Below are 9195 nucleotides of genomic sequence, written 5' to 3'. Positions count from 1 at the left end.
AATACTAAAACTGTATAAGCCTCCCAAAGACTTTGCATCATATACATCCAGGTCTAACAAACAGACTAAATAAAGTAACTTACGAAATTATTCATGAGATTTATTCCGGGTTCTGTCTACATCCGATACTCTAAGGAGAGCGCAAGTAATTGCAAAGTTGGGTTGGAAAGTTCAGCAAGATTGAGCTTTGGAATTTCTGGATGCTGCTAAGGCTTTTGATTCGGTCAAGTGGGCCTACCTTGAGTAGGCCTTTCTAAGATTTGGCATTGGACAAGGCTTCAGAAGATGGCTTGCAGTCTTGTATCTATCTCCAAAAGCAAAGGTCCTGTTAAATTGTTGTGTCCCCAGCAATTCCCTTCTGGAGAGGAGCCAGACAGGAGTGCCCTTCTGTCCATTTTATTTGTCATGGAACCATTAGCCATCAGTTATGGGTTAGATGTGGATGACTTAAACCTGTTCCTGGCTATTTCCATGAGTTACACTGCTTTTGGCAATGGATCTGATTGATTTTTAGACCGGCGAACCGGCCAAATTCAACTGGCAGAAATACATGTTACCTCTAAGCACTATGGGATGGAGCATTAATTCTGCAGGCTACAAAATAGTATCCCACTTTAAATATCTAGGTAAAGACATTTTTAAATCATGGAGTTGAGACTTCTTGCCATTTCTTGTCATACCTGCAGGAGAAAATTAGAATATAGGGTGCCCTCCCCTCTGTAAGTAGCTCGTAGAATCAATGTCATTAAAATGATAGTGTTCCCTAAACTCCTACATGTTCTGGAACGTTCAGCCTCCATGGTCCCACAAAAGGTCTTTAATCAACTATGTTTTTGCATCCTTCATATAAACCAACAAACTGACCACTCTTCAGAAGCCCAAGGATGAGTACTCCTGGACTTCCTTATACTACTTAACGGGTCAATTTAGCTTTCTACAACACTGGTTTGCAGATATTTGCCCAATTCTGACCACCACCTTGCACACTGATCTTCAGAATCTAAGAAGTGTCTTTGAGGGATCAGATCACACTCTTCCTTGTCAATTCAAAAGACTTGCAGTTCAAATGTAGAAAGCCACCTAAAAGATTTTTCAGTTTAAGGACACAGCAGCAGAGTTCACCTTATGGTATAACAGTGCTCTTGGGAATGTAGCAATTTGGGAAGATGCCCAGTTTTGGTCAAACTTAAGGGTCTTGAGTCAGGCACAGGAGTATAGCCAGGGTGTTTCCTTCAATCAACATTAGCAGCTCTGCAAGTCCTCAGACACTCTAGTTATCTGCAACCAAGGCATGCCCTACAGTTCCCAGACATTGAAATGTTCATATCCTCATAGCACCTTGCTAGGTTCCTAGCACCTTAAACTCCTCCTTAAGGGGTTGATTGACTTTTTATACACCCAGCTACTAAGCAGGAAATGATCCCTATCACCATTGTTGGTGGAGCCCAAAAAGAGAACCCTCCCCATCAGAGGATTGGAGCGAGGCCTTCACCAACCCACAATATGTTTTGCTGGCAATTAACAATCTAGTCCAAATTTATGTAATACATCAATGTCATCTGACACCTAGTAGGTTATATAAAATGGCTAGGTGTAACAGCAGATTGACATAGGTGTGGGGAAGAGGCAGTAGATTTTATATACCTGATGTGGTATTGCCCTCCTATTGCAGACTTTTGGAAGGAGGTCATAGCCATCCTCAGATCATACAACCCCTTTTACCACTCTGCCCTAAAAGTTGTGTTTATTAAGAATCCCTGATGAGACCTGGCCTCACTGCCTTCTCACTTTTCAGGAAAGATCTCCACAAATTTCACACTTTGTCAATATGGCAAATACTGTAGCATTCTATGAGAGTATGGCATATAAAAACTCAACTCAAAAACGTGATAAGGTATTGAAGTCTTGGTTTGATTCCTCTTTGACTCATGTTAGTCCCCACATGGTGTTTGTTACATTTGGTGCCAGATATGGGCGTCGTATGCATTTGGTTATTATAATCGACCAATAGTATGCTAAGGGTAAGGTTAAAATTTGCCAGACAGCATTAATGAGCAATGAGAAAATATTTATTTTGTTCTGTGATGCAGCCTTATGTTAAAACCAAAAAAGTTATTGAACAATGGTTTTCACAGGAGCTTATAGTTTATATGTGGCATAGCAACTAATGCTAGCAGAATCAGTGACAATGATCATCCCCTAGTAGCTTAGTGCCATGACTAGCTCCAGAATAATTAAGGTTTCAGAAGGGTCTTCTTTGGGGGAGTCTAGAAATAGATGCAGTCTCTTGAAATGCTGCCTTCCATACAGTATATGCAGAAAGTTAGAACTTCCTTGAACAGATTTGTAGCAGCTAGGAAGGCAAAAAAAATTACACTTTTTATATCATTAGCGGATTTTAAAAGGGAAACACCAAGGTTACTTACCGGTAGCCGGTTTTTCCGGAGCCCATGACGGCACACATGAGAAAGGGGATCCGCCCAGTCAGGACAGGAACCCTACTGAAGATAAAAGGGCGGTACCTCTCCCTCGCTTCAGTTGGTTTACAGAGCATGAGAGGCCCCCCGGGTTAGTACACATGGTAAAACTATCACCACATTATATCTAACTAAAAAAACACCCAAACTATAGTGCACACCAAAGGAGTGAAAAGGGGGGGGAATATACAGGTGCCGTCATGGGCTCCGGAAAAACCGGCTACCGGTAAGTAACCTTGGTGTTTTCCCGTCTCCCATGACGGCACACGAGACTTTTGTAGAATAAGACACCTTAGGGAGGGACCACCGCTTGCAGCACCCTTCTACCAAAGGTTAGGTCAGTAGAGGAAGACCGATCAAGTCGGTAGTGCTTAAAAAAGGTCGAAGGTGAGGACCAAGTAGCGGCTTTACAAATTTGCTCAATTGATACCTCAGCCTTCTCTGCCCAGGAGGTAGCCACGGCTCTGGTGGAGTGAGCCTTGATGCCTCCTGGAACCGGAGCGCCACTTGCGGAGTAGGATAACATAATGGCCTCCCTGATCCATCTGGCAATGGTACTCTTAGCTACCCCGTGCCCTTTTCTACTACCCTGAAAGGCTACAAAAAGGGACTGATCTTTCCTCCACTGACTAGTTACTGACATATATTGTAATATGGCTCTTCTTACATCTAATGTATGGAACTTTTGCTCCCCAGGGTTTCTAGGATTGTTACAGAACGATGGCAAGGAGATCTCCTGAGTCCTGTGAAACTTTTGGACTACCTTGGGGAGATAGGCCGGGTCTGGTCTTAGAACCACTCGTTTCTCCAATATCTGTGTATATGGAGAACATATAGACAGAGCTTGAAGGTCGCTGACTCTTCGGGCTGATGTTAAGGCTACCAGTAAGACAGTTTTAAGTGTAAGTAGCTTTGGTGACAGCTCTAGTAGTGGTTCAAAGGGGTCTTTGGTTAAGGCCTCTAAGACTAGGTTGAGGTCCCAAGGTGGTATCTTTAGGATAATGACCGGCTTTGACCTGCCACAGGACTTTATGAATCGGGACACCCACCTATTGGCTGCTAAGTTGCAGTTATATAGGGCCCCCAAAGCTGAGACTTGAACTTTGAGTGTATTAGTGGCTAACCCCAGTTGTAGCCCCGACTGTAAGAACTCTAGGATAGGTCCCACTGGCGCTACATCCCCCAAGGGTTCCCCCAGGAAGTCTAGGAACTTTTTCCACGTTCTACCGTAGATTTGGGATGTTATAGGTTTCCTACTTTTCAACAGGGTGGAGACTAACCCTGGAGAGAATCCCTGGCGACTCAGTAGCGCCCTCTCAAATTCCAGGCTGCTAGATGGAAGCCCTTCACCTGAGAGTGGACCACTGGTCCCTGGGAAAGCAGGTCTGGAATCTCCAGTAGTATCCATGGATCTGTCACTGACATGAGCCTCAGAAGGGAGAACCAAGGCCTTCTCGGCCAGAATGGAGCTATAAGAATTATTCTCGCTCGATCCTCCCTGATTTTCCTGACCACTACTGGGATCATTGATATCGGGGGAAATGCATAGGCCAGGATGAACTTCCAGGGTATTTGTAGGGCATCTACTGTGAAGGGGTTTTCCCTTGGGTTTAGTGAGCAGAACTTCCTGACCTTCCGGTTCTGTGCGGTAGCGAACAGGTCTATTTCTGGTTTGCCCCAGGCCTGAACTATTTGTTGGAAGACTTGGGGGTTTAGGGACCATTCCCCTTGTTTTAGGTGCCTGCGACTCAGGAAGTCTGCCTGTATATTTTCAGCCCCCTTTATGTGCAGTGCTGTGATGGAAAACAGATGTTGTTCTGCTAGCTGGAAGAGTAGATCTGATATTTGCATGAGGCCCCGAGATCTCGTTCCCCCCAGGTGATTGATGTAGGCTACTACTGCTTGATTGTCCGTCATGACCCGGGTGTGGTGGCCCCGAAGGGAAGGAAATGTTTCACGGCTTTTTCCACTGCCCATAGTTCTTTTACATTTGAACCGTGATCCCTTTCTAGCGAGGACCAGGTCCCCTGTATTGAGTGGGATCTCAGGTGTGCTCCCCATCCTGTGGCACTCGCGTCTGTTGTAATGATGTCCTCGACTGGTTTTTGCCACGGGACACCGGCTGTTAGATTCTTTTCTACCGTCCACCAGAGCAGGGAATCTCTTACAGCCACTGAGAGACATAGTTTGCCTTCTAAATGCCCTTTTAATTGTTTGTGCTGACAAAACTTCCCACTGTAGTTGCCTTACGTGGTACTGCGCTCATGCTACTGCGGGTATGCATGATGTCAGTGAGCCTAAAAGGGACATTGCGTTCCTCAGTGTCATATTTGGTCTTTGCATTGCTGTGCGAACTAGGCCTCTTATCTTGGTCACTTTGCTCTCTGGTAGGAGGCAGCGTTGTTGCTCGGAGTCCAATATCAACCCTAGGAAGGATTGCTCTTTTGCTGGGGTTATCCTTGATTTGGGGATGTTTACTATCCATCCTAGTCCTACTAGAATTCCTATCACTTCCTTCACTTGATGTGTGCAGTGGGAATCCGACCTCCCTATTACCAGAAAGTCGTCTAGGTATGGGACAATCACTATGTCCCTGGAACGCAGAAAAGACATTACTTCGGCCATCACTTTGGTGAATACTCTGGGGGCTGTAGACAGGCCAAACGGAAGGGCTGCGTATTGGTAGTGTTTCACCTGCCCCTGGACATGGAGCGCTACTCAAATATTTTTGATATTCCCGATGAATTGGGATATGATAGTAGGCATCTTTTAAGTCTATCACTGCCATGAGGCAATGCTGGAACAGAATCTTTGTGGCCGTATTGATTGACTCCATTTTGAAGGAGCAATTGTCTACCCACTGATTGAGTCTCCTCAGGTTGACAATGGTTCTCCAAGAGCAGTCTGGTTTTTGTATTAAGAAGAGGGGGGAGTAGAACCCCCTTCTTTGTTCTTGCACTGGGACTTCCTGTAGGACTTGTTTTTCCACTAGTCCCAAGACTTCCGTCTCCAGGGCCAGTTGTTGCTCTTGGGCTTTCCTTCTGGGTGTTATGAAGGTATGCCTGGGCGGAGGGATGAATTTTATTTTTAAGCCGTCTTTGATTATATTTAGGACCCATGTACTGGGGGAGATATTTGCCCAGGCGGAAATGAAGAGAGAAAGCCTTCCCCCTACCTCCGGCCCAACGTCATTGGGGAGATTTTTTGGAGGAAGTGGAGGGCCCTTTAAACATATAGCCCGATGCTCTTCTTTCTTTAAAGTCCCAGCTTTTTCTATCTCCCGGGGGACGACCCCTGTTAAATCTCCTCCTCCGAAAGGGCTGATTTTTGGGTTCTCCCAGAAATCGGGGAAAGCTGCTCTTCCTATCCCCCGCATGTTCCAAAATCTCTTCTAGTTTTTTCCCGAAGAGGAATTGGCCATCGCATGGAATGGAACATAACCTATGCTTCGATGGTAAATCTCCGGGACACCCTTTAAGCCACAGGGCTCGTCTTGCCGCATTTGACAGACTTGCTGCTCTAGCTGTCAACCTTGCAGAGTCTGCAGAGGAATCCGCTAGGAAAGCCGCTGCTCCGTGCACCAGTGTCAAATTAGACAAAATTTCGTCCCTAGGAACTCTATCCTTGATCTGGTCCTCTATTTGTTGCTGCCAGACCATGAGGGCACGAGCAGTACAGGTACCAGCTATCGCTGGCTTCAATCCACCTGCTGAAGCTTCCCAGATGTGTTTTAGGAAACAGTCTGCTTTTTTATCAAGCGGGTCTTTCAACACGCCGGAATCCTCTAATGGTAGGGATACCTTTTTTGAGGATCTGGCTACGGCCCCATCAATTTTAGGGACTTTCGCCCAGGTTTCTGAATCCTTCTGCTCAAAAGGGTACCTCCTTTTTGATGTGGAAGGTAAGCCCCCTGACCTCTCTGGTTTTTTCCATTCCCTGTCAATTAGTGCTTTTATTTTATCATTTACAGGGAAGGTACGTTTTAGTTTTTCCTCCAGTCCTCCAAACATTACATCCTCTAATGATTTGGGAGTTTTTTCCTCTTTAACGCCCATTGTAGCCCTAGTTGCTTTGACCAGCTTTTCCATGTCCTCTGCTGGAAAACATGGACGGCGGCCTATATCGCTGTCCGAGGAGGATTCTGAGGACTGGGTAGAGGAAGAGGAGGTGGAGGGGGACAAGGGTCTATCCCGCCCCTTCTGCCTTGGCGAGGCCTCTGAATCGGAGCTCCCTCTACGGTTTCTTTTCTCTTTCTTTTTAAGGGCTGCCTTTAGGGAGCCTTTCACCTCCTGTTGTATTAACTCTTTCAGGCTAGCCACCAAATCAGGGGTCTCCTCTTGTATAGTTTTGTTTATACAGTCAGCGCAGAGGTCTTTCTGCCACTGATCTGCCAGCAGGTTTTTACATAGGGCGCATTCTCTATTTTTGGTTTTGCTGCTGGCCTTCCTCAACCCCTAGTGATCAGAGAAAAGGGAACCCCGTTACTATAAGGGTGACCTTCACGAAGATCACTCACCACCGCTGTCAATCAGGGGTACCGATCTCAGAGGCTCCTCAGATGCACTCGTGACTAGTGTTGAGCATTCCGATACCGCAAGTATCGGGTATCGGCCGATACTTGCTGTATCGGAATTCCGATACCGACTTCCGATATTTTTTCAATAACGGAAGTCGGCATCGGAATCGGAAGTTCAAAGTTGATTGACAGCCTGACGTCATCATGATGCGCGGTGTGTGCGCATCATGATGCGCCGTCATTTCGGGCCTTCCGGGGGTCTCTGCCGGCCTGCCGGGGGTCTCTGCCGGGGGGCTGTACCGGCCTGCCGGGGGGCTGTGCAAGCATCGTCAGATGGGACTACAAGTCCCATCTGGCGATGCCTGCTACCATGACAGTGATTGACACATTAGCCAATGATGGGACAGTAGTAGTCCCATCATCCGGCTAATGTGTTAAGTGTACATACAAATACACCACATACAAATACACCACATACAAATACACCACATACAAATACACCACATACAAATACACCACATACAAATACACCACATACAAATACACCACATACAAATACACCACATACAAATACACCACATACAAATACACCACATACAAATACACCACATACAAATACACCACATACAAATACACCACATACAAATACACCACATACAAATACACCACATACAAATACACCACATACAAATACACCACATACAAATACACCACATACAAATACACCACATACAAATACACCACATACAAATACACCACATACAAATACACCACATACAAATACACCACATACAAATACACCACATACAAATACACCACATACAAATACACCACATACAAATACACCACATACAAATACACCACATACAAATACACCACATACAAATACACCACATACAAATACACCACATACAAATACACCACATACAAATACACCACATACAGTAACATACTTACCAATACTTGTCACATTGTTCCCCGAAGCCATTGTCTTTTACGGAATAAATATTAACATAACAAACCACAAAAATACTCACCCACGATCCGAAGCAGTCCACGAGTGTGTCCCACGACGATCTTGGGTAGAGAACTGCAGCATCAGCTGTTGCTGCCGTTCTCTACGGGCTGCAGGAATCCAATGACGGAAGGTAGGTATCCTTCCGCACTGTATTCCTCCGCCACTTAAAAAAAAAAAAAGTCCCTAGTCTCACTTTATGCCATTGCTGTGTGGGAAATTCCCACGCAGCAATGGCATAAAGTGAGACTAGGGACTTTTTTTTTTTTTTAAGTGGCGGAGGAATACAGTGCGGAAGGATACCTACCTTCCGTCATTGGATTCCTGCAGCCCGTAGAGAACGGCAGCAACAGCTGATGCTGCAGTTCTCTACCCAAGATCGTCGTGGGACACACTCGTGGACTGCTTCGGATCGTGGGTGAGTATTTTTGTGGTTTGTTATGTTAATATTTATTCCGTAAAAGACAATGGCTTCGGGGAACAATGTGACAAGTATTGGTAAGTATGTTACTCTATGTTATATGTACTGTATGTCTATGTATGTATTGTATGAATGTATTGTATGTAGTATGTATGTAGTATATATGTGGTATGTATGTAGCATGTAGTATGTATGTAGCATGCATGTAGCATGCAGTATGTATGTAGCATGCATGTAGCATGCATGTAGCATGCATGTAGCATGCATGTAGCATGCATGTAGCATGCATGTAGCATGCATGCAGCATGCATGCAGCATGCATGCATGTATGTAGCATGTATGTAGCATGTATGTAGCATGTATGTAGCATGTATGTAGCATGTATGTAGCATGTATGTAGCATGTATGTAGCATGTATGTAGCATGTATGTAGCATGTATGTAGCATGTATGTAGCATGTATGTAGCATGTATGTAGCATGTATGTAGCATGTATGTAGCATGTATGTAGCATGTATGTAGCATGTATGTAGCATGTATGTAGCATGTATGTAGTATGTATGTAGTATGTATGTAGCATGTATGTAGCATGTAGCATGTATGTAGCATGCATGTAGTATATATGTAGCATGTATGTAGCATGTATGTAGCATGTATGTAGCATGTATGTAGCATGCATGTAGTATGTATGTAGTATGTATGTAGTATGTATGTAGCATGTAGTATGTATGTGGTATGTATGTGGTATGTAGCATGCATGTAGCATG

This window comes from Dendrobates tinctorius, unplaced genomic scaffold (genome assembly GCF_039654945.1).
Source record: "Dendrobates tinctorius isolate UK_male_01 unplaced genomic scaffold, ASM3965494v1 ptg000098l, whole genome shotgun sequence".
NCBI classification, from domain to species: domain Eukaryota; kingdom Metazoa; phylum Chordata; class Amphibia; order Anura; family Dendrobatidae; genus Dendrobates; species Dendrobates tinctorius.
This window is presented reverse-complemented; position numbering follows the sequence as displayed.